At 46.2% G+C, this 27,707-nt stretch overlaps 1 protein-coding gene across 3 annotated transcripts in view; it reads left to right on the forward strand.

The window, feature by feature from the left end:
• LOC140420246 (son of sevenless homolog 1-like) overlaps positions 1-27,707 on the forward strand; it is a 450,340-nt gene that overhangs the window by 341,910 nt on the left and 80,723 nt on the right. The window lies entirely within an intron of this gene.

Below are 27,707 nucleotides of genomic sequence, written 5' to 3' on the forward strand. Positions count from 1 at the left end.
AGCCAGAGTTCAGAGTATGGGCAGGGGCAAACGCCTAATCCAGCTCCTTGCCTGCTCCAAAAACCAATTCAAATTGAATCCAATTCATGGCCCCACGAGAGACATACCAGATCCAGGCATTACACTTGACCTCATGCTCATCTTAGTCAAAAGGTCGAGGAGCGATGGCGCTGTATTTCTAACTTCTAGCCCCACTACTTCAAAATAATTTTCTAGGTTTTACATCATTAGGTTTTATTTCATTAGCGGAGGGAAGTCTATTTGCCTGCATCTACATCTACCTTTCAACAATAATTGCTTATGTCAGTAAATTACAGATGTATCACCAAATTTTAATTTAACTTCTTAACACCTTCATTCATGCTATGGCGCTGCTTTCCAAAGTGGACCAGAAATTGAAATCCTATTAACTTGGTGGTAGAATCCTACTGTTGGAGTGTGTCCAAGTAATAAGTGACTTAATGGTCTGTTATGGTGGTCTCTCATGATTGAAGAATCTGGTACGAGATTGACATGGACATCCACAGAACCAGCATGTTAATATTGGCGTTGAACAAACTTCTGCAGCTGTGCCATTTCTGGCCTTCCTCTGGCATGCTGAATGTTGAGAGTTTGACGCAAATGGTCTTCAAGCATGCTGAGCCAAATTTCAGTGCTTATCTCTGCATGGGCTAGTTAGTGTTTTCCCAAGAGAAGTGGTCTGCAATGCAGATGCCTGTCACATTGTTTTAGGCTATCCAACTTGCCTACCCTGGTCTCTTGCTCAGTGCACCCACTGGGGCTAATCTTTCCAATATCCTTCCAGAATACTCGTTCCCTTGTGAACAAGGTCATTATCACCCACAACCTTACTGTACCAACATCATGGTCTTGATGGAAACTTGATTGGTGGGTGATGACACCTTTCCCATAATGCATCCTCCCCTCCTAGCTATACCTTTCACCATTTACCCCACCAAATCACATTGTAGCAGTGTATGTATCACTAAATCTTATCACTAAATCACCACCTTAGTCTGTTTCCCGACTCCCCTCTCTCGCCTCATTTAAAATCCTTATTCTCTATTTCCTGCCTAAGTACAATGCCAGACTTCTCACTGTGAGACCTTCACTATTTTTCTCTCTGCACTGAGCAATTTCTCATTCTTGGTAATATAGACCCTCATCTGAACTCATCATTCTCACTTTCCTCTGAGTTCACTGCCCACATATACTCCCTTAATCTCTTGTTCCTTGAAACCCCTTAAATATATTCACAGCCACCCCTTTGACTTCTCCTTTCAATTTCCATTGTGTCAACACAGAACAGTCATCTCTGATTCTTTCCTTGTATTGTTCTGTGTCTAAATCCCCCTTCTAACCCTTCCTCCTGTGTCCACCTCTGAAGATGAAAATTCTCCTCAAGTCCCTTAAAGCTGCGCTTCCAAATTTTGAACTGTCTAGTATTTGGCCTTCTGTTTACTACAACACTTCTGTAGCTATCGATCTGCTCAAGCACATCATAGCCTCCACCAATGTGGGCCAATTAAAATCATTACTCTCTCCCCTCCTGATCATTATCCCTGTACACTTTTCATCTCTGCTCTCTAATGCCCGAAGTGCGCACTTAATGGACAGGGGCATTAGGGTTAACTAGTCACAGCCAGATCTGGTCAGACCGCATAAAGTACTATCGGGACCTGGTGTCTTCTGCCAAAACTGCTTATTGTTCAACGATGATCCTGGAACACTTACAGACTTTATTACACACCTATCCCTAGGGTCCTTCACCCTCACCCACAGAAAATGCGAGGAACTCCTAGATTTCTTTGAATTAAAATTGAGGCCATCCATCGTTCGTTCAGCTGCCTCTGCCACTCTTCCCCCCCCCCCCCCCCCGCGCCCCCCCCCCCCCCCCCCCACCCTTACCCTAGCCCGCAATTTAAATATTTTTTTAGTTTCTCTCAGATCCCCCACTCATCCACAAAACCCATCACCTGCTCCCTTGAGCCTAATCCCACCAAATGGTTCTCGCGGAATTTCCGTTCCTGCCCCCATGCCAGCTTATTATGTGAATGGTTCCCTCTCCTCCGGTACTGTTCCATTCCCATTGAAATAGGTTGTCATCATGCTCCTGAAAAAAAATCCACCCTTGACTCCTCTGTTCTTGCAAATGTCTACCCCATCAACAACTTCCCTTTACTCTACAAAGTACTTGAATGTGTTGTAATTTTCCAAACCTGTGCCCATCTTTCCTGCAACTCTATTTAAAATCTTTCAATCACTACTGAAATGACCTTTATTCCTCTGTCAGCCCTCGGAGGCTGAACTAGACCTTTCTCAACCTTGGTGTATCCTAAATTGCCTTCCTGGACCACTGTAATCCATATGTTGTAGGAGCACCCACACTGCTGTTAGAAAGGGACTTCCATGATTTTGACCAAGTCAGTTCTGAGTCAGGGGTGGTGCATGGCTTTAGGGAAAACTTGCAGGTGGTGATGTTCCCATCCATCTTCAGCCACTGTTCTTCTCTGTGTTGGAGCTCACATGTTTGGAAGATGCTATCGAAGGAGCCTTAGTGATTTGCTGCATTGCATCTTGTAGGTGATACACACTGTCACCACTATGCGTCACTGGTGAAGGGAGTGATTATTAAAGTTAGTGAATGGGGTGGTAACCAAGCGGGCTGCTTTGTCCTGCATGGTGTCACGTTTTTTGGAGCTGCATTCATCCGGGCAGGTGGAGAGTATTCCATCACACACCCCTAACTTGTGCTTTGTGGATGCTGGACAGGGCAGTCAGGTAGTGAGGCCAATGGGAGGTGGCTAGATTCTCTCTTGTTGAGGATGGCACTTTTAGCATCCCAAACCTGAGTTGTCCCAGTTCTTGCTACATATAAACAGACTGCTTCAGTATCTGAGGATTTGCGAATTGTACTGAACACTGTGCAGTCATCAGCATACATCCCTATTGCTGACCTTATTGTGGAGGGAAGGTCATTGACAAAGCAACTGATGATGGATGGTTGGGGCTAGAATGCTACACTGAGGAACTCCTACAGCGATGTCCCAAGGCTGGGAAGATTGAACTCCAACCATCAAATCACCTTATTCAGCATTACTCCAACCAGTGTAGAGTTCCCCCAATTCCATTAACTTCAGTTTTGCTTGGGTTCCATGATGCCACATTCAGTCAAATGCGGAGAGGGACATGGTGGCGCAGTGGTTAGCACTGCAGCCTCACGGCACCGGAAACCCTGGTTCGATCCTGGCCCATGTCACTGTCCATGTGGAGTCTGCACATTCTCCCAGTGTCTGAATCGGTCTCAACCCCACAACCCAAAAAGGTGTGCAGGGTAGGTGGATTGGCCACGCTAAATTGCTTCTTAATTGGAAAAAGAAATCTGGCTTTGATACCAAGGGAAGTCACTCTCACGGGTTGAGTCTTTTACTCATTTTTGGATCAAAGTTATAATGAGGTCAGGAGCTGAGTGGTCCTGGTGGTACCCAAACTGAGCATCAGTGTGCAGGTTATTGCTGGGTCAGTCCGGCTTGATAGCACTGTTGACAACATCTTCCATGATATTTGAGAATAGACTGATGAGGCGGTAATTGGCCAGGGTTAATTTATCCTGCTTTTTGTGGACATGATGCACCTGAGCAATTTTCCATATTGCTGGGTAGATGCCAATGTTGTAGCTGTACTGGAATAGTTTGCAGTTGGGCTTGTTCTGAAGCACATGTTTTCAGTTCTATTGCCGGAATACTATAATGGCCCATAGTCGTTGCAGTGTCTAATGTTTTCAGCCATTTCTTGATATCGTGGACTGAATTGAATTGGCTGAAGACCAATGATGTTTGGGATCTCAGGCGGAGACCATGATGGATCATACCTGGCACTTCTGGCTGAAGATGGTTGCAAATGCTTCAGCCTTGTCTTTTGCACTGATGTGCTGGGCTCCCCCGTCATTAAGGATGGGGATGTTTGTGGAACCCCTGCCTCCAGTTAGTTGTTTAATTGTCCACCACCATTCATGACTGAATTTGGCAGGATTGCTTAGCTCCTTATTGCAAGCTGCTTCTGCCATTTGGCATGCATGTAGCTTCAGGTTAACACCTCATTTTTTAGTATGCCTTGTGCTGCTCCGAATGAGCCCTTCTGCATTCTTCATTTAACCAGGGTTAATTCATCAGTTTGTAATGATAGAACTGGGGATATGCCCGGCCATGAGGTTACAGATTGTGGTCGAATACAATTCTGCTCATTCTGATGGCCTCATGGATACTAGTTTTGAGCTTCTGGATCTGTTCAAAACCTAACCCTGTAGCACACAAACAATGGATAGAGGGTATCCCCAATATGAAGATGTCATTTCTACAAGGACTGTGCAGTGGCCACTCCTACCAATACTGTCATAGATGGGTACATCGTCAAATTGGTATATTGGTGTGACAGGCCATACCTGGTGATGGTGGTTTCTGGGACATTGTCTGGAAGGTGTGATTGATGAATACGAGTAGCCTGTGGGACAGATCTCCCAATTTTCACACAAACCCCCAGATGGTTAGTATGGAGGACTTTACAGAGCTAGGTTTGCCATTGTTGTTTCTGGTGCCTGGGTTGATGCCAGATTATCCATCCGGTTTCATTCCTTTCAGACTTCGTAGCAGTTTGATTCAACTGAATGGCTTGCTGTACCATTTCAGAGGCCATTTAAGAATCACCCGCACTGCTGTGGGTCTGGAGTCACATTTAGGCCAGACCAGGTAATGACGGCAGATTTCCTTCCCTGAAAGGACATTAGTGAATCAGATATTACAATTGTCAATGGTTTCATAGTCATCATTACTGAGATTAGCTTTTAATTCCAGATTTATTAATTGAACTTAAATTCCATCAACTGCTATGATGGGATTGTAACCAGTGTCCCAGAGTATTGGCCACTTGACTACTATATCACCACCTCCCCTTTTATCTTGAGATGAGCTTCCGACCACCTAACTGCTCCAATATCAGGGTTGCATACTTTCACCTCCGTTACATCACCCAACTTTGTCTCTGCCTCAGTCCATCTGCTCAAATCCTTAGAATCCATAGAATCCCTACAGTGCAGAAGAAGGCCATTCGGCCCATCAAGACTTCACCGACCCTGTGAAATAGCCCCCCACCTAGGCCTATTCCCTCGCCCTACCCTGTAAATCTAGCTAACCTGGACAGTGTGAGGAAACCGGAGCACCCCAATGAAACGTACGTACACACTGGGAGAACATACAAACTCAGCACAGACGGTCACCCAAGGCCAGCTTTGAACCCAGATCCCTGGCGCTGTGAGGCAGCAGTGCTAACGACTGTGCCCTCCTGCCTCCCTTATTAAAAAAAATAGAAGCGTGCATGTCTTATGCATGTCCTTTTTACCCTCTAGACTTGATTATTCCAAAGCTCTCCAAGCTGGCCTCCCATCTTGCATGCTACATGAATTTAAGGTAATACAAAACCGTATTCCAATTCGCATTGTTGCATTTATCCATCACTCATGTTCATTGATGTACATTGCCTCCTCATTCACCCTCACCTTATCTTTAAAATTCTCTCCCCTCTTTTTCAAATCCCTCCATCATTTTGATTTTCCCTATGCCAAACTCTGCCAGCTCTAAAATCCTCTGAGACATCTATTCTTCCTCCAATTCTGACCCTCGCCTATTTTGTATCCACAATTTTAATTACTCCACCATTAACAGCCATGCCTTCACGTGCCTAGGCCCTAAGCTATGAAATGTTCTCATTAGACTATCCTCCTATAATTTTAAAATTTAACTATGCCGATCATATTAATACTTTGGTTACAAGAGCAGGTCGGCGATTGGGAATTCTGGAACGAGTAACTCACCTCCTGGTTCCTTCAAGCATAGATGAATGCAGTTCCAACACACTCGAGAAGCTCCACACCATCCAGGACAAAGCAAACCAGTTGTTAGGCATCCCATCCACCACTTTCAACATTCACTTCCTCCACCCTGGCATGCCGATTAACACTCATTTTCCCCCCCATTATGCTTCCGTAAGTCAGCTGACCCATGCTGACCCCTGCCGCTCCTGCCTCTATCTCCAATCTTACTGTTGTCTCCTTCTTCGGGCCCCCAACCTCCCCTCCCCCAAAGGGTAAGAGAGAGAGAGCCAACCAAATTATTCCCGTGAAACAAGAAACACACCCTGGGCGTTACCCCGCCCCTTGAAAAACGAACAACTCCCCCCACCTGAAGAGCTGCCCTAACCGTCGGGCCCCTCTCCCCTCTCTGTGGCTGAGCTCTGCTAAAGCAGAGAACGAGGCAAAGGACCCAGAGGACGAAGCAAAAAACAAAAAGAACAACCCACCATAACATAGCACCCTCCCCAGTCCCCTCACAGCTTGAATTCTCCTTTCAATCTTCCATTCGGACAACACCCGGTTACACATCCCCACCAGGGTGCTTCATCAACATGTAGCTGTCCTTTAGCTCGAGTCCAGCTTTTCATGCTTAATAAATGTCCACGCCTCATCCGGCGTATCGAAGTACTGGTGCCGGTCCTGGTACGTGACCCAAAGCCTCGCCGGATGTAGCAGCCCGAGCTTCACCCCTTTGTTGTGGAGGGCCGTCTTAGCCCGGAATCCCACATGCCTCTTAGCCAGTTCTGCTCCCAGGTCCTGATAAAAACGAATCTCACAGTTCTCCCACTTACTGCTCCGCTCCTTCTTTGCCCATCGCAAGACACGTTCCTTATCTGTGAAGCGGTGGAATCTTATCACCATAGCCCTCGGCGGTTCGTTCGCCCTAGGCTTCCTTGCGAGGACTCTGTGCCAAGGGCCGCGGGAAGGCCCCCGCGCCCATCAGCATCCCGGTCACAAATGCGCTCGCGTCCGACCCCTCCGCACCTTCAGGGAGGCCCAGAATTCGCAGATTTTGTCTCCTGGACCTGTTTTCAAGGTCATTCAGTCTCTCCTGCCATCCCTTGTGCAGGATCTCGTGTGTCTCCACCCTGACAGCCAGGATCTCATCCTCATTGTCAGAGACCTTCTTCTCCACCTCTTTAATCGCCTTCTCCTGCATCTTCTGAGTCTCCACCATCCTTTTCATAGGGGCTTTCATAGAGGCCAGCATCTCCGTCTTCAGCTCTGCAAAGCAGCTTCTGAGGAACTCCTGTTGCTCCCCCGACCACTGGGCCCACGCTGCCTGATCTGAGCCGGCCGCCATTTTGTCTTCTCGCGCATCGTTCCACCCACTTCACCGCAATTGTTCTCTTCACGGGCCCCACTCCTGGTCCCCTCCATGCAGCGATGAGGGGAACCACTCCAGCGTCTCTTGCTTCGCCGGGAATCACCGCCGAAGTGCCGCTACAGCTCCGTTAAAGGGCCCAAATATCCAATCTCGGCGGGAGCTGCCGTATGCGTGACCTATCCGGGCATGGCTGCTACCGGCCTAAACGTTATTTGTTACAATATTCTTTAACAATAGGTTTGGAATTTATTTTTAAGATGCTTATTACTTCTACTCACCATGCACCAGTTAGAACAAAAATGTGCCATCCACTTTATTGATTGTGAAGTAATGTTCTGCAAGAATCCGGATGCAATATTGATTTTCAACTCTTCAGGAATACATTTTTAAAAAGTAGTTTACTTTTTTTTGCATTGAACTGTAAGACTGAACACCCAGAAATAGCTTTATGTTCAAGTAATACATGAGCACAATGGAGAAATTTTATCCCCAAAATGGTTGGATTTGGTTTGGATGGGTGGTTAAAAAGGTAAACATCTGATAGGAGTTCAACCTGTCTGTTTGCGGACAACACAAAGTTTGGTGGAATTACGGATAGCTTATACAGCAGGATATAGATCGGTTGGAGACTTGGGCGGAGATTTGGTAGATGGAGTTTTATCCGGACAAATGTGAGGTAATGCTTTTTGGAAGGTTTAATACAGTGGGAATTATACAGTAAATAGCAGAACCCTTAAAGAGTATTGACAGGCAGAGGGATCTGGGTGTACAGGTCCACAGGTCACTGAAAGAGGCAACGCAGGTGGAGAAGGTAGTCAAGAAGGCATACGGCATGCTTGCCTTCATCAGCCGGGGCATTGAGTATAAAAATCGGCAAGCCATGTTGCAACTGTACAGAATCTTAGTTTGGTCACACTTGGAATATAGTGTTCAATTCTGGTTGCCACAGAATTGTATGGGAACCTGATAAATCTACAAAATTATGAGGGACATGGTCAGAGTGGATCGTCAGAAGCTTTTGCCCAGGGTGGGAGAGTCAATTACAAGGGGAGATAGGTTTAAGGTTCGAATGACAAAGTTTAGAGGAGATTTACACCGAGGGTAGTAGGTGCCTGGAACTCGCTGCCGGAGGAGGTGGTGGAGGCAAGTACAATCATGATTTTTAAGGGGCATCTTGGCAGATACATGAGTAGGATGGGAATAGAGGGATATAGACCCTGGAAATGTAGAAGGTTTTAGGTTAGATGGGCAGCATGGTTGGTGCAGGCCTGGAGGGCCGAACGGCCTGTACTGCGCTGTAATGTTCTATGCTATATTGTCATTATTTCAGTGTTCTTGATTCAAAATTTTGGAACTCCATCCTGAACAACACTGTGAGCCTATAGCATGTGGACTGCAGTTGTTCAAGGAGATAGCACCCCACCATCTTCTCGCAGGCAATTAGAAAGAGGCAATAAAGTTGACCATGCGATTTTTAGATCACATTAATGGGATGGGAAATACTCCTTAAAACCTATCTTGGACCAGATTTTTTGTCACCTGTGTAATAAATCTTGTAATAAATGTTATGGCACAGAAAAAGGCCATTCCCCCCCATTATTTCAGCCAAAAGACAGAAAAAAGAAACTAGCCGCTGATTTTCATCTCACTTTCCAGTACCTGGTCCATAGCTTTGCAGGTTACAGCAGTTCAAGTGCAGATACAGGTACCTTTTAAATAAGTTTAGTGTTTCATTAATTCGGACAGTGCATTCCAGGTGCCCACCACGCTCTGGGCGCAAATGTTTTTCCTCATGTCTCCTTTAATCCTTCTGCCAATCACCTTAAATCTATGCTCCCAGTAATTGTCCCCTCAGCCAAGGGAAACTTCTTTCCTGTCTACCCTACCCTATCTAAGCCCCTCATAATTTTGTGTACCTCAATTAGATCACCCCTCCGACTCTTCTCTTCTCACAAAAACAACCCTAGCCTATCCATCTTTCCTCATTGCAATTTCCAAGCTCTGGCAACCTTCTTCTCAATCTCCTCTGTACTCTCCAGATCAATTATGCCCTCCCTGTAATGTGACCAGAACAAAATTCCAGCTGTGGCCTAACCAGCATTTTATGCAGTTCCAGTATTGCATTTTTCTACTTTTCCTACTTTTGCATTCAATATCTCGTCCAAAAAATAAATAAGAAATAGGAACAGGAGTAAACCGTTTGGCCTCTCGAGCCTGCTCCGCCATTAAAATGGGATCATGGCTGATCCGTCATTCCTCCTCATCTCAGTCTTAAATTGGCACCACTTTATTCTGAGACCAGGCCCTCTGGTCCTAGAGTCTCCCATGAGGAGAAACATCCTCTCAGCATTTATCTTGTCAAGCCCCTTAACCCCTTAAAAACCCTATATTTTTCAATGAGATCACTTCTCATTCTCCTAAGTTCCAATGAGTAGAGCCCCAACCCGTTTAACCTTTGCTCGTAAGACAATCCCTCCATTCCGGGGGTCATCCTAGTGAACCTTTTCTGAATCGCCTCTAATGAAATATATTTCCTTAAATAAGGGGCCAAAACTGCTCGTACTACTCCAGATGTGGTCTTATCAGTACCTTGCACAGTTGCAGCAAGACTTTCTGTACTCTTTTACTCCAAATACTTTGAAATAAGAGCCACAGTGAAGGAAAATGTCGAGGGTGAGCAAAAAAACGTCCGTAAAGAAAACAGCTGAAGATCCGTCGGGGAGTGGAAAGGTCACCGCGGGGCCACCAAGGAAAATGGAGGCTGGAGCACCAGGGGAGGCCGCCTTGCTTACAGCTGAAGAAATAACTACGGTGATAGCTGCGGAATTCGAAAAGCAGTTTACAAAATACTTGGAGACAATGAGGAAGGAGATGGGAGAGGTTTTGAGTGTGCTGGTGGGGGAGGCGATTTCCCCGGTGACGACGGCGCAGTGGCGGAGGTGCGAGAGCAAGGGGAGGCACTGAAGGAAATGGAGGAGACATTATTGCAGCACGGTGATCAACTTACCTCGATGGGGAAGGAGATGGCAGAAGGTGATGGACATTAACAAGGATCTGCGAGGAAAAATGGAAGACCTGGAAAACAGATCCAGGCGACAGAATTTGAGGATTGTGGGGCTGCCCGAAGGAGTTGAAGGACCAAAGCCGACTGAGTATTTTGCCGTGATGCTGGCAAAACTATTGGGGGAGGGGGAGGATCCCTCCAGATATGAACTGGATCGGGCTCATCGGTCGTGGAGGCCTGTACCAATGGCGAGTGAGCCGCCAAGGGTAGTGACTCTGTGCTTCCGTAGGTACAGTGTGAAGGAGAAGGTCCTGTGCTGGGCCAAGCAGAAGCGGGTGGTGCAGTGGGCTGGAGCTGGTATACGTGTATACCAGGACTTTACGGTGGAGCTGGCGAGGAGGCGGGCTGCCGTCAACCGGGTGAAGAGGGCACTGTACATTAGCAAGGTGCAGTGCGGCATTGTATATCCAGCGAAGCTGAGGGTGACTTACAAGCTCAAGGACTTTTATTTTGGAACGGCGGAAGCAGCGGAGGAGTTTGCGAAGGCAGAAGGACTGTGGCAGAACTGAGAAATTGAGAAATGGCCATGTGCCGATGTAACCTCATGACTGTATTTTCTTCTTTTTTGTTTCACTGCGTGCGGGTGTATGGGCTAAAGGAGCCAATGTATATATTTGGACAAGGGAAGTGATGGAACTTTCACTCGAAATGAGGGCTCTTTGGGGTGTAGGTGGATATGCGGGGTTTGTGTGCTAAAAGGAGATTTCTTGGCTTTCCTAGGGCCGGGTAAGGGGGAAAGGGATCCGGGCGGGGGCCTCCACGCTGGCCGGTTTAAGCAGAACAGGGTCCGAGTGGTCCAGCCGGGGTGGAAAGTTGGGGGGATGGAACCGAGGTTGGGGGGAGGAGTTTTACAAGAGGCAGTGGACGGGAGGAGTTGGAGACTGGGGGGGGTGGGGGGGTTTTACAACTCTTGAGTATCATGTATGGTACTCTTTCAGGCGTTGAGTGTAGGGGGGGGGAGGGGGCGTGGACTCTATAGGTTAATGGTGACCATAGGCGGTCCCGGAATCCTTTTTCTTTTTCTCCTTTGTTTTTTGTTTCCACCGTGGGAGGGTTTGTTTTATTGGATGCATATATTGACAGGTTGGCCGTTGTTTGGTATGGTGGGAGGATGGTATCGTTGGTATTGTTAAGAGGATTGATTTTGTATTTGTTACCATTTACTGTTTGTGGGTGGGGTGTAAATTTTGAAGGAAAATGTGAAAATGGAGAATAAAAACATTAAAAAAAAAAGAAATAAGAGCCAACATTCCATTAGCTTTCCTGGTTACTTGTTCTGCGTGTGTGCTAGCTTTCTGTGTTTCATGCACAAGCAGCGTCGTCCCTTTGTTTTGCAGCTTTCTGCAGTTTTTCTCCATTTGAATAATTTTAAATATATATATTTTTATTAGGGTATTTGCAAGTTTTTATAATAATAACAATAACAGCGACATAAACATGGTACAATAAACATTTCCACCCCCAACACACTCTTCACACACCCCAACAAAACAACAGTTTCCCTCTTTTCTCACTCCCCCCCCCCCCCCCCCCCCCTTTGGAATTCTGCTTCTGCTGACATTTTAATTTTCCCCGAGAAAGTCGACGAACGGCTGCCACCTCCGGGTGAACCCAACCATTGACCCTCTTAAGGCGAACTTTATTTTCTCGAGACTGAGAAACCCAGCCATGTCACTAACCCAGGTCTTACACTCGGGGGCTTCGAGTCCCTCCACATTAATAAGACCCGTCTCCGGGCTAGCAGGGAGGCAAAGGCCAAGACGTCTGCCTCTTTCACCCCCTAAGCTCCAGGCTCTTCCGACACTCCAAAGATCGCCACCACCGGACTTGGCACCACCCGTGTTTTGAGTACCGTGGACATTGCCTTAGCGAAATCCTGCCAAAACCCTCTAAGCTTCAGGCATGTCCAAAACATGTGGACATGATTTGCTGGGCTTCCCGCGAACCTCGCACACCTGTCCTCTACCCCAAAAAACGTGCTCGTCCGGGCCACCGTCATGTGTGCCCGGTGAACTACCTTGAATTGTATCAGGCTAAGCCTGGCACATGATGAGGATGTATTAACCCTGCTTAGGGCGTTCGCCCACAGACCTGCCTCTATCTCTCCTCCTAACTCGTCTTCCCACTTACCCTTAAGCTCCTCCACCAGAGCTTCCTCCGCATCCAAAAGTACCTGGTAAATATCTGATACCTTCCCCTCTCCCACCCAGCAACTGGAGACTACTCTATCCTGTATCCCCCGTGTGGCAGCAGCGGGAAGGCCGGAACCTGCCTTCTCAAGAAGCCTTGCACCTGCAAATACCTAAACCCATTCCCTGCTGACAATTCAAATTTATCCTCCAAGGCTTTCAAGCTAGGGAAGCTCCTGTCTATAAGTAGATCCCCCATCCTCCTAATTCCTGCCCTTTGCCACCTCCATTTAAACAATACTCTCTTTTGTTCTCCCTTCCAAAATGAACAGCTTCACATTTGTCAACTTTTGCCCATTTAATCTATAAATATCTCTTTGTGAACCGTTTGTATCCCCTTGCAATTTGTCTTTTCGTCTATTTCTGTGTCGTCTGTGATTTGGCGGCAGTACATTTGCTTTCTTCCTCCAAGTCATTAATATATCTTGTAAAGTGTTACAGTCCCAGCACTGATCCCTGTGGAACCTTACTAGTTACAGGTCGCCGACCTGAAAAAGACACCTTATCCCAACTGGCTGTTTCCTGCCCAATTTTCTATCCATGCCAGTGTACTACCTCCAACACCATGGCTCTTATCTTATGGCTTCACCTTTTGTAAGGTACCTTGTTGAACACCTTCTCGAAGTCCAAATCATTTCTAACAAACCCAACTTCACCATTAAACAGCCCAGAAAGGAGTTCATACATAGCACAGTGTCATAATAATAATCCATATATATTTTTTAAATCTCGAAAATAAATCCACAACCGACCTTAAAACCCCAAACAGCCGACAAGAATACCCTACCCCCCAACAATAATACAACTGCCACCCCTCCCCATGCCCATCTAATAGCCGATGGTGACTAAGTATGAAATGAATGGTAGAACATTTCCACCGATCCCCTAATGGTGTACTTGACCTTTTCCAAATACAGAAATTCCATGAGGTCACCCAACCAGGCCGAGGCATTAGAACTCGCCTCCAGGTTATCAGCGAGGCTAAGGCAAGAACATCCGCCTTCACCCCAGTCTGCAGCCCCGGCGAGTCTACACCCCGAAAATGACCACCAATGGACAATGCTTCAGATCAATGTTAAGAATTGCTGACATAGTGCTAAAGAAGGAGACCCAAAAGCTTACCATCCTGGGCATGACCAGAACATGTGGGTATGATTAGCGGGCCCATGAAAGCACCACTCACACCTATCCTCAACTTCCTCCAAGGTCTCACTCCACACATCCTCATCCAGAATAGGTCCCAGCTCCTCCTTCCAGTTGACCCTCACCCGCTCCAGCAGAGCAGCTTCCATTAACATAACCTGCCCTGCTGTAACTTTAAAACCTCTGATACGTTCGACCAGTAGGTGAATTGGCCACCCTAAATTGCCCTTTAATTGGGAAAAATGAATTGGGTACTCTAAATTTTTTTTAAAACATTTGCTGCCCAGTAATAAAAGAGAAAATTAGGTAACGCCAGGCCCCCTAACTGCCGGTCCCTCTGAAGGTACTCTACAAATTCTTGGTGACTTACCCGCCCAAATAAAAGCGGTCACCAACGTGTTTACCATGGGCAAAAAAACACTTATAAGGAAAATGGGGAGGCATTGGAACAGAAATATTAACTGTGGCAGAATATTAATCTTAAGCCACCTGGCCCCTGCCCTACCCACAAATCAGACCTCACTCTACACACCAGATCTGTATAGTTTCATCTATGAAGCATGGAATTTAAAAAAAAATCATTCTTGGATGTGGGCATCGCTGTCTGGGCCAGCAAATTCCCCATCCTAATTGCCCTTAACTGAGTGGCCTTGCTAGGCCATTTCAATAGGCACAGTTAAGATCCAGCCGCATCGCTATGTGGGTCTTGAGTCACATGTAGGCCAGACCGGGTAAGGACGACAGATTTCCTTCCCCGAAGAACATTAGTGAACCAGATGGGTTTTCGCAACAATTGGCAATGGCTTCATGGTCATCATTGGACATTTAATTCCAGATTTTCAGTGAAGTCAAATTACACCGCCTGCCATTGTTGGTTTCAAACCTGGCACCCCAGAGAATTACCCTGGAACTCTGGATTACTAGCCCAGGATGTTGATTGTGGGGGATTTAGCGATGGTGATGCCATTGAATGTCATGGGGTGATGGTGAGATGGTGATTGCCTGTCACTTGTGTAGTGTGAATGTAACTTGCCACTTGTCAATCCGAGCCTGGCTATTGTCCAAGCCTTGCTGTATTTCGGCATGGACTGCTTCATTATCTGAGGAGAACTGTGAACATCCCCACTTCTGACCTTATTTTGGAAAGGAGGTCATTTATGAAGCAACTGAAGATGGTTGGGCCTAGGATACCATCCTCCTGCAGTGGTGTCCTAGAGCTGAGATGATTGACCTCCAACCACCACAATCATCTTCCTTTGTGCCAGGCATGACTCCAACCAGCGGAGAGTTTTCCCCTTATTCCCATTGACTCCAGTTTAGCTAGGGCTCCTTGATGCCATACTTGGTCACATGCTACCTTGATGTCAAGGGCAACCCATCCAAAAACTCTGCCATATCCAACCCACACCCCAGGGGCTCTGACCTATAAAGATCCCTGTAGTAAGCTTCAAACACTGCATTAACCTCCCAAGGAGTGGAAACCAAGCTGCCCGAATCCCTGATCTCTACGATCGCCCAGGAAGCCGCCCCAACTGGTGCGCCAAAAGATAGCTTGCCTTCTCCCCGTGCTCATAAACCACCCAACTGGAGCGCTGCAGCTGGCCCACCACCTTCCCCAAGAACATTTCCAGCTGCTTCCTCGACCCTTCTCAATTTCCTTCCTTATATTGAGTATTCCCACGCTTTGTTTGCCCTACTCAAATGCATTATGTCACACTTCTCTGCATTGAATTCCATTTGCCACTTTTTTGCCCACTCAACCAAACCATTGATATCATTCTGGTGACCTTCACTCAACTACATGGCCAATTTTTGTGTCATCTGCAAATTTCCCAATCATGCCTCTCACGTTGAAGTCCAAATCATTAATATATATAACAACGATGTGGAGATGCCGGCGTTGGACTGGGGTGAGCACAGTACAAAGTCTTACAACACCAGGTTAAAGTCCAACAGGTTTGTTTCGATGTCACTAGCTTTCGGAGCGCTGCTCCTTCCTCAGGTGAATGAAGAGGTCTGTTCCAGAAACACATATATAGACAAATTCAAAGATGCCAAACAATGCTAGGAATGCGACCATTAGCAGGTGATTAAATCCTTACAGATCCAGAGATGGGGTAACCCCAGGTTAAAGAGGTGTGAATTGTATCAAGCCAGGACAGTTGGTAGGATTTCGCAGGCCAGATGGTGGGGGATGAATGTAATGCGACATGAATCCCAGGTCCCGGTTGAGGCCGCACTCATGTGTGCGGAACTTGGCTATAAGTTTCTGCTCGGCGATTCTGCGTTGTCGCGGGTCCTGAAGGCCGCCTTGGAGAACGCTTACCCGGAGATCAGAGGCTGAATGCCCTTGACTGCTGAAGTGTTCCCCGACTGGAAGGGAACATTCCTGCCTGGTGATTGTTGCGCGATGTCCGTTCATTCGTTGTCGCAGCGTCTGCATGGCCTCGCCAATGTACCACGCTTCGGGACATCCTTTCCTGCAGCGTATGAGGTAGACAACGTTGGCCGAGTCGCACGAGTATGTACCGCGTACCTGGTGGGTGGTGTTCTCACGTGTAATAGTGGTATCCATGTCGATGATCTGGCACGTCTTGCAGAGATTGCCATGACAGGGTTGTGTGGTGTCGTGGTCACTGTTCTGAAGACTGGGTAGTTTGCTGCAAACAATGGTTCGTTTGAGGTTGCGCGGTTGTTTGAAGGCAAGTAGTGGGGGTGTGGGGATGACCTTGGCAAGATGTTCATCGTCATCAATGACGTGTTGAAGGCTGTGAAGAAGATGACGTTTCTCCGCTCCGGGGAAGTACTGGACGACAAAGGGTATTCTGTCGGTTGTGTCCCATGTTTGTCTTCTGAGGAGGTCGGTGCGGTTTTTCGCTGTGGCGCGTTGGAACTGTCGCTCGATGAGTCGAGTGCCATATCCTGTTCGTACGAGGGCATCTTTCAACGTCTGTGGATGTCTGTTATGCTCCTCCTCGTCTGAGCAGATCCTGTGTATACGGAGCGCTTGTACATAGGGGATGGCTTCTTTAATGTGTTTAGGGTGGAAGCTGGAGAAGTGGAGCATCATGAGGTTATCTGTGGGTTTGCGGTAAAGCGAAGTGCTGAGGTGACCGTCCTTGATGGAGACGAGTGTGTCCAAGAATGCGACCGATTTGGGAGAGTAGTCCATGGTGAGTCTGATGGTTGGATGGAACTTATTAATGTCATCGTGTAGTTGTTTCAGTGATTCTTCGCCGTGGGTCCAAAGGAACAAAATGTCATCGATGTATCTGGTGTATACGTCGGTTGAAGGTCCTGTTCAGTGAGTAGGTCTTGTTCAAACTTGTGCATAAAGATGTTGGCGTATTGGGGTGCGAATTTGGTCCCCATGGCTGTTCCGTGCGTCTGGATGAAGAACTTGTTGTCGAAGGTGAAGACGTTGTGATCCAGAATGAAGCGGATGAGTTGCAGAGTTGCGTCTGGAGATTGGCAGTTGTCGGTGTTGAGTACTGAGGCTGTTGCAGCAATGCCGTCGTCATGGGGGATGCTGGCGTAGAGTGCCGAGACGTCCATTGTGACGAGGAATGTTCCTGGTTCAACTTGTCCATGGGTGCTGAGTTTCTGTAGGAAGTCCGTCGTGTCGCGACAGAAGCTGGGTGTACCTTGTACGATGGGTTTCAAGATGCCCTCGATGTAGCCAGAGAGGTTCTCACACAGGGTCCCATTGCCTGAAACGATAGGGCGGCCTGGTGTGTTGGCCTTATGCGACAACGCAGAATCGCCGAGCAGAAACTTATAGCCAAGTTCCGCACACATGAGTGCGGCCTCAACCGGGACCTGGGATTCATGTCGCATTACATTCATCCCCCACCATCTGGCCTGCGAAATCCTACCAACTGTCCTGGCTTGATACAATTCACACCTCTTTAACCTGGGGTTACCCCATCTCTGGATCTGTAAGGATTTAATCACCTGCTAATGGTCGCATTCCTAGCATTGTTTGGCATCTTTGAATTTGTCTATATATGTGTTTCTGGAACAGACCTCTTCATTCACCTGAGGAAGGAGCAACGCTCCGAAAGCTAGTGACATCGAAACAAACCTGTTGGACTTTAACCTGGTGTTGTAAGACTTCGTACTATATATAACAACAGCAAGGGCCCTGTTGCAAGTGTCAAACAGCTATTCGACTATCGTGTTCCTCACTCCCAAGTGACCAGACAGCACTCAGTTCAAGAACATATTCAAGCTATAGCAGGGGATTTAAACATACACCAGTTGGTGTGCCAATTCCCCGAACACTGAAAATACAGAGCAATTATACCTATACTTATCTTCCAAATAGTTAACAGATACCAATCAAAAAAATACATTTGTTTAGGAAACATCTGTATCCATTCAAAACTAATAATTAGGATTGAATTATGTATAACATATGAGTATAATTATCCAATCACAATTTGGTCATGTATACTTATTTCATGGGGCTAAACAGCTGGCTTGTAATGCAGAACAAGGCAGCAGCGCGGGTTCAATTCCCGTACCGGCCTCCCCGAACAGGCGCCGGAATGTGCTGACTAGGGGCTTTTCACAGTAACTTCATTGAAGCCTACTTGTGACAATAAGTAATCGCTTCAATGAAGTTACTGTGAAAAGCCCCTAGTCACCACATTCCGGCGCCTGTTCGGGGAGGCTGGTACGGGGATTGAACCCGCGCTGCTGCCTCCTGCACAGGCCACCAGTGGCGTCCACAATTTCCTATGCATTACTAGGGGCTTTTCACAGTAACTTCATTGAAGAGATTGCTTATTGTCACAAGTAGACTTCAATGAAGTTACTGTGAAAAGCCCCTAGTCGACACATTCCGGCACCTGTTCGGGGAGGCCGGTACAGGAATTGAACCCACGCTGCTGGCATTGTTATGCATTGCAAGCCAGCTGTTTAGCCCACTGTGCTAAACCAGCCCCTTAATTATAATATCACTAGCACATATTCATCTCTACTTATCTAATAACTTCTACACACAAGGTTTAACAAATATGTCTGATCAGTGGTCAACCATACTCCCTTCACATTGTCCCTGTGCATAGTGGACACGCATGACTTGCAGCTGCATAATGTTTAATTGAATTTTTTTTGTGAGTTGTGTGACTACAACCTCCCTTTAATTAATATATCCCTTGAATAATATCTATAGACAGTCTTAGCTGAAACTGGTTTTCATTAGATTTCTGTCTTTGAGAATTTAACAGCAAATGGCTTGTATGATTTTTAATCTTTTCAGGCCCCGACACTGAACCCTGTAGAATTCCACACTGAAAACCACTTTCTATTTACAAGACATCTAATAATCTTATAATAATGTTTTTATTGTCAGAAATAGGCTTACATTAAGACTTCAATGAAGTTACTGTGAAAAGCCCCTAGTCGCCATATTCCGGCACCTGATCAGGTACACAGAGGGAGAATTCAGAATTCTCAGCTGGTACGGGAATTGAAACAGTGCTGCTGGCCTTGTTCTGCATCACAAACCAGCTGTCTAGCCCACTGAGCTAAACCAGCTATCAACCATTGCCCTTTGTTTCCTGTCGCTGAGACAATTTTGGATCTAACTTGCCACATTCCCCTGTATCCCATGGTATTTCATCTTTCTGACTAGTCTGCCATGTGGAACCTTGCCAAATGCCTTACTAAATTCCATGTTGGTAATATCCACTACACTACCCTCCTCAATCCTCCTTGTTCCTCAAGTAATTTGTGATTAAGTTAATTAGACGCGATCTTTCATGAACAAAACCATGCTGACTATCCCTGATCAATCAGTGCCTTTCTAAGTCACAGTTTATCCTGTGTATCGGAATTGACTCCAATAATTTTCCCAATACCAAAGGCTGACTGATCAGCTGATAATTTTCTGGCCTATCACAACCCTTATAATAATGGTACAGCATCCAGACTTCCAATCATTTCTGGGGCCCTCCCACTCTCCACCCTTTCCCCTCAACCCCCCCCCCCCCTTGCTCTCTCACACCCTTTCCCACTCACCTCGCTCACCTGGGGTCTTCAAGGCAGCCTTCTGCCTCACTTGTCGTCTCCTCATGGCTAAGGCTTGCTTTGGAGCATTGCACTTCGCTGTTGCTGGCTTTCCATGGGTTGAGTCGCAAACTTGCTCTCCTCACCTGCTGCTCCTCTCGGCGGCTCACCTTACCTTGTGGTTGCTTTTGCGCCTCTGTTACTGGCTCATCATTTATATTTGTTGATCCTATCAGCAAATGCAGAGTATTTCGGCTCTGATTGGATGCCCAGCGCATTGGCATGCGCAGGGCCCTCCCATTGGTCTGAACCCTGTGCTTAGGCGCACGGTGTTTTCATTGTAAATCCGTCTCTGCCCCCACCTTTTTATTTCCCCTCTCTATCCTGCACGATAACTTTATATCCAGGGATATTGAGTTGCCATTTTTGTCCCTATTTAAGCCAGGTTTCCCTTCTTGCAATGATAGCATTCTACCATGTGTTTATCTGTGCCCTCAGCTCACCAACTTTATTTACTCTACTCCTTGCATTTGAACATATACCTTTTAACACTGTCAAAATCCACTCTGCTGCTTCTGTACAGCCAATCAAGTTTAATTCCCATACCCAACGAGCACTAGCAAATCTCCCTGTAAGAATATTTGTCCCAGTCCTATTCAGGTGTAGATAATCAAACTTTTACAGGTCCTGCCTTCCCCAGAATCAGTCCCAATGCCTCAGAAATCTGATGCCCTCCTTCCTACAGCTTTCCAGCCACGTGTTTAATCGTTCAGTTCTGCTATTTCTATGCTTACTAGCATATGGAAGTCAGAGTACTCCTGAATTTATTGATGAGCGGGACCCCATGGAACTCCTGCACTTCCTGTCTTGTTCTCTTAGATTGGCTGGCAGTCATCCATTCCTTTCCTGCCTCCAGGCTCCTAAGCTGCAGTGTGGCCACCCCTCTGAACATGCTGCCCATCTAACTCTCAGCCTTAAGGATGGGCTACACTGACTCCAACTCTATCTCCAACACCCAGAGCTCAAGTTTCTGCAGCTGGTGATGATTCCTGCACAGGACACCAGTGGCGTCCACAACTTCCCATGCATTACAGGACAGACATTCCACATGACCGAGCTGTCCTGCCATGGCTTCAATTTACTTCCCATAAGACACCTCCTTTTGTGGCTCAGTGTCAGTTTGTTTGATAACGTGAATGTTTTATAACATTAAAGATGCTATATACACAAGATGTTGATATATATCATTAGAGCAGCGTCATTCGTGGTGCCTGATTTTGATATACTTATTTGCATTTGAATGTTGAGTGAAAATGTAGGTTGGGTTTTTTACTGCAGTTTCTTTTTTTCTTCATTGAAAAAATGTATTTACTTCAACAAACTTTCATTCCTATCTTTTTGTGATCTAGAATGACTTGTGTGCTGCCTATTTCATTGCTACTATTTCATTGATCATTTAGATGTGCTATTTTAAAAAATCTACTGTTATCATAGAATCATAGAATTTACAGTGCAGAAGGGGGCCATTCGGCCCTTCGAGTCTGCACCGGCCCTTACAAAGAGCACCCCACGTATCCACCTATCCCAGTAACCCAGTAACTCCCACTTAACATTTTTTGGTCACTAAGGGCAATTTAGCATGGCCAATCCACCTAACCCGCACATCTTTGGACTGTGGGAGGAAACTGGAGTACCCGGAGGAAACCCACACAGACACGGGTAGAACGTGCAGACTCCGCACAGACAGTGACCCAGCCGGGGATCAAACCTGGGACCCTGGAGCTGTGAAGCAACTGTGCTAACCACTATGCTGCCATGCAGCGCCACTTTGCTTTATGCACATTCTGGTTTATTGGATTGCACTGTGATCTTTTGTAGTGAAAGAATCAAAAGGACAGTCTGTTAAACAGCTGATTGCCCAAAGCTAATAGTTACATTAAAATGTGAGATTAGTGCTGGACTCGGTAGGCTCTTTGGCCCTTCAAGCCTACACTGTTATTCAACATATCATGGTTGACATGCCTGAACTTCACCCTACTCCTCTATCCTGGATCCCTTAATTTGCTGAGTACACATAAGAATTTGTAAAAGGACTGAGACCTTAAGAGGTTTATTTCGATGGGATGATGCCCAAATCTGTTTGCATGTAGAGTTTCAGCACATACCTTTTCCTATTTTTTAAATAATTTGATGCCCCCCCAAAAAAACTAAATGCAAGTCTAATTTTCCATGTAACGCATTGGTACAAAGAAAATTATACAACGCTCAGTCAGAGCAGATTCAACGTTATGAAGGTTAGTCTCTTTCTAAAGAAGATGTGCTTTCACAATTATCACAAAAAATCATTTGGCTCATTGATATCATACCCACTAGAGCTAACATTTGTGAGCTCTGCATCTAGATGTGTTTTCAGAATAGTCCCATAAATCAATTGGCTGGTTGGTATCATATAGGGCGACACAATGATTAACACTACTGCCTCACCGCCAGGGGCCCGGATTCAATTCCATTCACCGTCTGTGGGAGTAAACACGTTCTTTCCGTGTCTGTGTGGGTTTCCTCCGGGTGCTCCGGTTTTCTCCCACAGTCCAAAGATGTGCAGGTTAGGTGGATTGGCCATGCCATAGTGTCCAGGGATATGCAGGTTAGGTTCTGGGGTTATGAGGATAGGACGGGGTGGATGGATGAGTGGACATGTGTAGACGGTTCTTTCAAAGGGTTGGTGCAGACTCGATGGGCTAAATGGCCTCCTTCTAAACTAATGGCTTAGCTCAGGGCTAGACAGTTGGTTTGTGATGCAGAACAAGGTCAGCAGCGCGGGTTCAATTCCCGTACCAGCTGAGAATTCTGAATTCTCCCTCTGTTTACCCGACAGGCAGTGGAATATGGCAACTGGGGGCTTTTCACAGTAACTTCATTGCAGTGTTAATGTAAGCTTACTTGTGACAATAAGGGATCTTTATCTTTTATCTTCTGCACTGTAGGGATTCTATGATACCCAACAGAGCTAACATTTGTGAAATCTGAGTCAAACTCTAGAAAGTAGGAGAAAAACTGCTAGTTTGAAAAGAACCTTACTAAAGCCACACTTTTATGTATGAAGTGCAGTTTTGGACATTCTTACTTTAAAAGGACATTGATGCATGGGAAGAGTTGGAGAACACCGGCCAGGATTATTCTGAATTTTGGATTCATAGGTACAAGGAGAGCTTTATAGAGCCTGTCTCTGTGACAACTTTTCATGACCTCTCCCGGTGGCTTTCCAAAGCATTCTGCCCGCGCCTGTTCAAACAGGATTCTTTTTCTCTCTCTGAGCTCCACCAGCCCCTCAAACAGTTGTTCTGACCTGGGGTGTCACTATCTGGGCTTTTGATTGGCCACTTCCGTTCACACAAAAGAACAGGGCCATGCTATGAATATGCAACTAACTTCCAATCACCGAACAAAAGAGGCCATCAGACTCTGTAATGGGCTAATGGATGGTCAGATCAGAGTGTCCCGGAGGACAATGGATCTTGAGTGAATCACCTCGACTGAACAGGGGTATCCAGTTTATTCCCATTAATGAGTTTAACTCTGAAATGGACAATGTACACAGATCAGGTGCGGGTGTATACCTTTGACTCAGTGCTAGCAGTTTTACCCTCAGTCTGTTAATCCCTAAATTACCCACTTGAACTACGATCCAATTTCTTAACATCGCCCTATCATAACAGTTGGAGAAATAGAGACCAGATTCAGGTATTAAACTTCTGGGAGGTGTAGATATAAGCAGGCTATTCGACAGACTATGAATACAGAAAATGAGAGGTTTGAAGTTGCTCTTAAGCAAGGCTAAAGAAATGTATTTTCCTGCAACAGTACATATATGGAAGAGATTTTGTCAAAGCAAATAACATTAATTATTCAAAAGTGGATCAAATAAAATATTTGGAAACATACTGAAGATTACAGGGTTTGTGTGCTGAAATAATCAAAATATTTTCTTGTGCAGGGGGGTGTGGGTGAGGGGCTAAGTTGGGTGGTAAATAGGACCTAAAAGTAGATAGAGAATTGAAAAATATTCTCACTGTTTTTGCGATTAATTATGGATATTTGGAACTACTAATTGCTTTCCTCTGCAAAATGTTTCCGTGGAATTTTAAATCGAAGCGTGCATTGTGCAACCTTTGTAATGACCTGAAGTTTAGAGTACGACAAAGTAAATAAAACATGGCTCGAATGCATCCAGGGGGAAGGAAACGCACAAAACATTACTAGAAATCAGAAAATATTTATTCAACTCCTCTCCAATATCAGTCCCTCTCTCCTGTCAGCCTGCGGCAGCTTGCACACTTTAAATTCTCAACCAGCCTAGAAGCAACTCCGCCAAGCGCATCAATCCGGATGTTTGAATGGCTTCAGCACTAAATTCATTTTGAACCAGCCATGTGGACACCTGGTCCGAATGTCGATAACCCCCCCAAATGCCTTATTTTGACATGCGCAAATCAAAGTTGACCATTGGGGAGTTTCTGGCACTATGAGGTTAAGAGTCGGTGGTCGGCGTTAAAAGCAGTTTGAAAATTAAACCGACGTGTTCATAAAAACGTATATCTGCTGTTTTGATTTGCAGAGCTCGTTGGGCGGTTTCGTAGTTTTGGTGCCGCTCTGGTCAAACTGCCATAGACACAAGACCTGAACCAGGATGTCCATTGCGCTCTCACTTTACAAATCAGATGTCAGCTTTTTATTGCTGCTGCAGAAAGTCAGGCAGGCCGGCACCCCGAGATCGCAAAAGGTAGGCCTTAAGCAGCAGTGACACCTTGAGGAAAATATACACAAACTAGGGAAAGAGAGAAAAAGTGTCTGACAACATATTGGAGTGAGCACGGCGGGCGGGATTCTCCGCTCACACGCCGAAGTGCCCACGCGTCATGAACGGCGTCGAGGTTCACGACGGCGCGAAACGGCCCCTATCCCGACCGATTCAGGGCCCGATAATGGGCTAGGAGCGGGGCCGTGTCATTTACACGACGCGGCCGGCGCCGCATAACTGGCATCACCCGCACATGCGCGGATTGGCCGGCGCCAACCCACGCATGCGTGGTTGCCGTCCTCTCCGAGTCCGCCCCGCAAGAAGATGTCAGACGGATCTTGCGGGGCTGCGGAAGAAAGGTGGTCCTCCTTCAGAGAGGACGGCCCGACGATCGGTGGGCACCGATCGCGGGCCAGACCCCATTTGAGGCCCCCCCCCCGGTGCAGGATCCCCCCTCCGCCCCCCCAGCGTTCCCGCCGGCAGCGACCAGGTGTGGACGGCGCCGGGGGGAACCCGCCCATCCGGGCCTGAGAATAGCAGGGGTGCCGAACAATCGCCATTTTGGGTGTCTCGGGCGATTCTCCGGCCTGCGCTTCGCGGAACTCGACGGGGCCTTTCTCGCCGCTTGGGAGAATCGCGGGAGGGCGTCGGACCAGCATCGCGGGAAAATTCGGCAACCCAGGCGATTCTCCCAACCGGCGTGGGAGCGGAGAATCCCGCCCATTCAGCTGCCCTTGGACAGACACATATGAGTGAATAAAGCAGGAACACTGCGCCTGTTTTCCAGCTTTTTTTTGTAGGGGGGGGGGGGAGTGGGGTAATATTGGATACACCTAGCTGAGTGGCAATGATTCGTTATTCAAATTATTTTATCACCATCGTATTTAGCGACTGAATGTTGCAGATGGATCACAGTCTGTTCAGAGAAGGCAGGTTTAATGATCGATTTCTTATCGGTGCTAATATATTCTTAAGTAGCAGGCAGGTAGAGATATCCTGGTGAAGTGAAAAGCTGGGAGATAAAGGTAGCATTTGCTCAAAGCATTTGTTAATACTCTAACAGGAGTCAGAAAGCCTTGCAAGCACTAAACAAAGAAAGGGGACTTATCCATCGAAAGGATAAATGTTCAACAAAATTCAGCCTGTGGCTTTGCTGGCTTTTGTTAATTTCTGAAATGTGGAACACAGCAAATAAAAATTGCGAATGTGTGGCACTAATATTATCAACCTGAAGATTGTTTTGCAAATGGGTCTTATTTATTTTGAGTCATCTTATATCTTTAAAATGTCATTGTACTTACAGGCTCTGTTTAACTACTTACCAGTAACTCAATATTCGATATGAGGGCCGAAGGGCCTGTACTGCGCTGTTATGTTCTATGTCCTTGTAGATTATATTCCACAGAAGGAATGTGAGGTGCACGTTTAACCGATTTTCTCAGTGCGTCGCAGTGGTTAGCTGCTGCCTATGGCGCTGAGGACCCGGGTTCAGTCCCCACCCCAGGCCATTGTCTGTGTGGAGTTTGCACATTCACCCTGTGTCTGCGTGGATTTCACACCCACAACCCAAAGATGTGCAGGGTAGGTGGATTGGCCATGCTAAATTGCCCCTTAATTGGGAAAAAAAAACTAATTGGGTACTCTAAATTTATTTTTTTTAAACTCTATTCTCTTTCTCACCATGCTCTGCCACCTACAAAATGTTGTGAAATGAGCAGTTGGAACAGAATTCATGGGCCACCTGCTCACAGAAACCAAAATAATCCATTTGGTTTTGACATCTGTCTAAATCCGAGGTGAAAAGGGCAAAAAGGGAGGGGGTGACGTATTTTTGTCACTGGACTGGAGACCCAGGATATTACTCTGGGGATCCCGGGTTCAAATCCCGCCACAGTAAATGGTGAAATTTGAATTCAATAAAAATCTGGAATTACGTATCACGATGACCACAAAACTATTGTCGATTGTTGTAAAAAACCATCTGGTTCACAAATGTCCTTTCGGGGAGGAAATCTTTTTTTTAAATAAATTCAGAGTGCCCAATTCATTTTTTCCAATTAAGGGGCAATTTAGCTTGGCCAATCCACCTAGCCTGCACATCTTTGGGTTGTGGGGGCGAAACCCCCGCAAACACGGGAAGAATGTGCAAACTCCACACGGACAGTGACCCAGAGCCGGGATCGAACCTGGGACCTTGGCGCCGTGAAGCAGCAATGCTGACCACTGTGCCACCATGCTGCCCTCTAGGGGAGGAAATCTGTCAACTTTACCTGGTCCGGCCTACATCTGTCTCCACATGTGGTTGACTCTTAAATGCCCTTTGAAATGGTGTAGCAAATCACTCAGTTTTCAGTTAGGGCTGCGTATTACCAAACCCCAACAGTGGCTCAGATACTGGGCCAAAACCTCAATATTTTATTTTTTTGTAAGACTGCACGGAAGAATGATTCGCTCCAAGAGTGATTGCATGAAGAAATAGCACTTTGGTATTTTTAAGAACAATATTATAAATACAATATTAACTATTTTAGCTTCACACCTGAAAAGGACTAGTTACAATTACCCCTTAAGCACTACTACTCAATTTCCCATTAAACAACAAGAAAAGAAACATACAGGTCTCAATCTATCTTGCTGTAGGAGAATTATGGACTCCGCATCAGGCGGATCAGATTTCAGCTCCTCTCTTCCAAAATTTTCTCCAAAAACGAATTCTCTAAAACTTTTCAAAATGTCTCTTTTCCTTCCTTGACTCCACCCAGCAATGACCTTGTCTCCCTAAGCTGAAAAACAAATGATCTCTGCAGGCTTCAAAGCACATTAACTCCCCAGGGACTTTCCCAGTCAAACCACAGTCCATTAGTCCACACTGAAGAACACATTCCTTTGCCAATTTCACCTTCTGGCTGCTAAAAGCACCCAGGCCCTGAAAAACAGATTTTGTTTTTAAAAACATAACCACTGCTGTCATACACACTCCAATTCCAGCCTTTTAACCCTTAAATTGCCCAATACTTACAATCCAATATTCCTAAAGTCGTCACATGGACAATAAATGCTAGCCCAGCCAGTAACACCCACATCCCATGAATGAATTTTAAAAAGTATGTATTTTATATATGTGAGTGTACATCAACAGTGTGGCAACTGGTCAGTTTCTTTTTCTTTTTTGAAGCAGTGAATTTTTTGAGGCATTGTGTAATGGAAAAACAAACCAAAATATTTGAAAGTCATCTTTTCATCGCAAATTAATGCATCTTTTTGTT

Source organism: Scyliorhinus torazame, chromosome 1 (genome assembly GCF_047496885.1).
Source record: "Scyliorhinus torazame isolate Kashiwa2021f chromosome 1, sScyTor2.1, whole genome shotgun sequence".
Taxonomy (NCBI): Eukaryota; Metazoa; Chordata; class Chondrichthyes; order Carcharhiniformes; family Scyliorhinidae; genus Scyliorhinus; species Scyliorhinus torazame.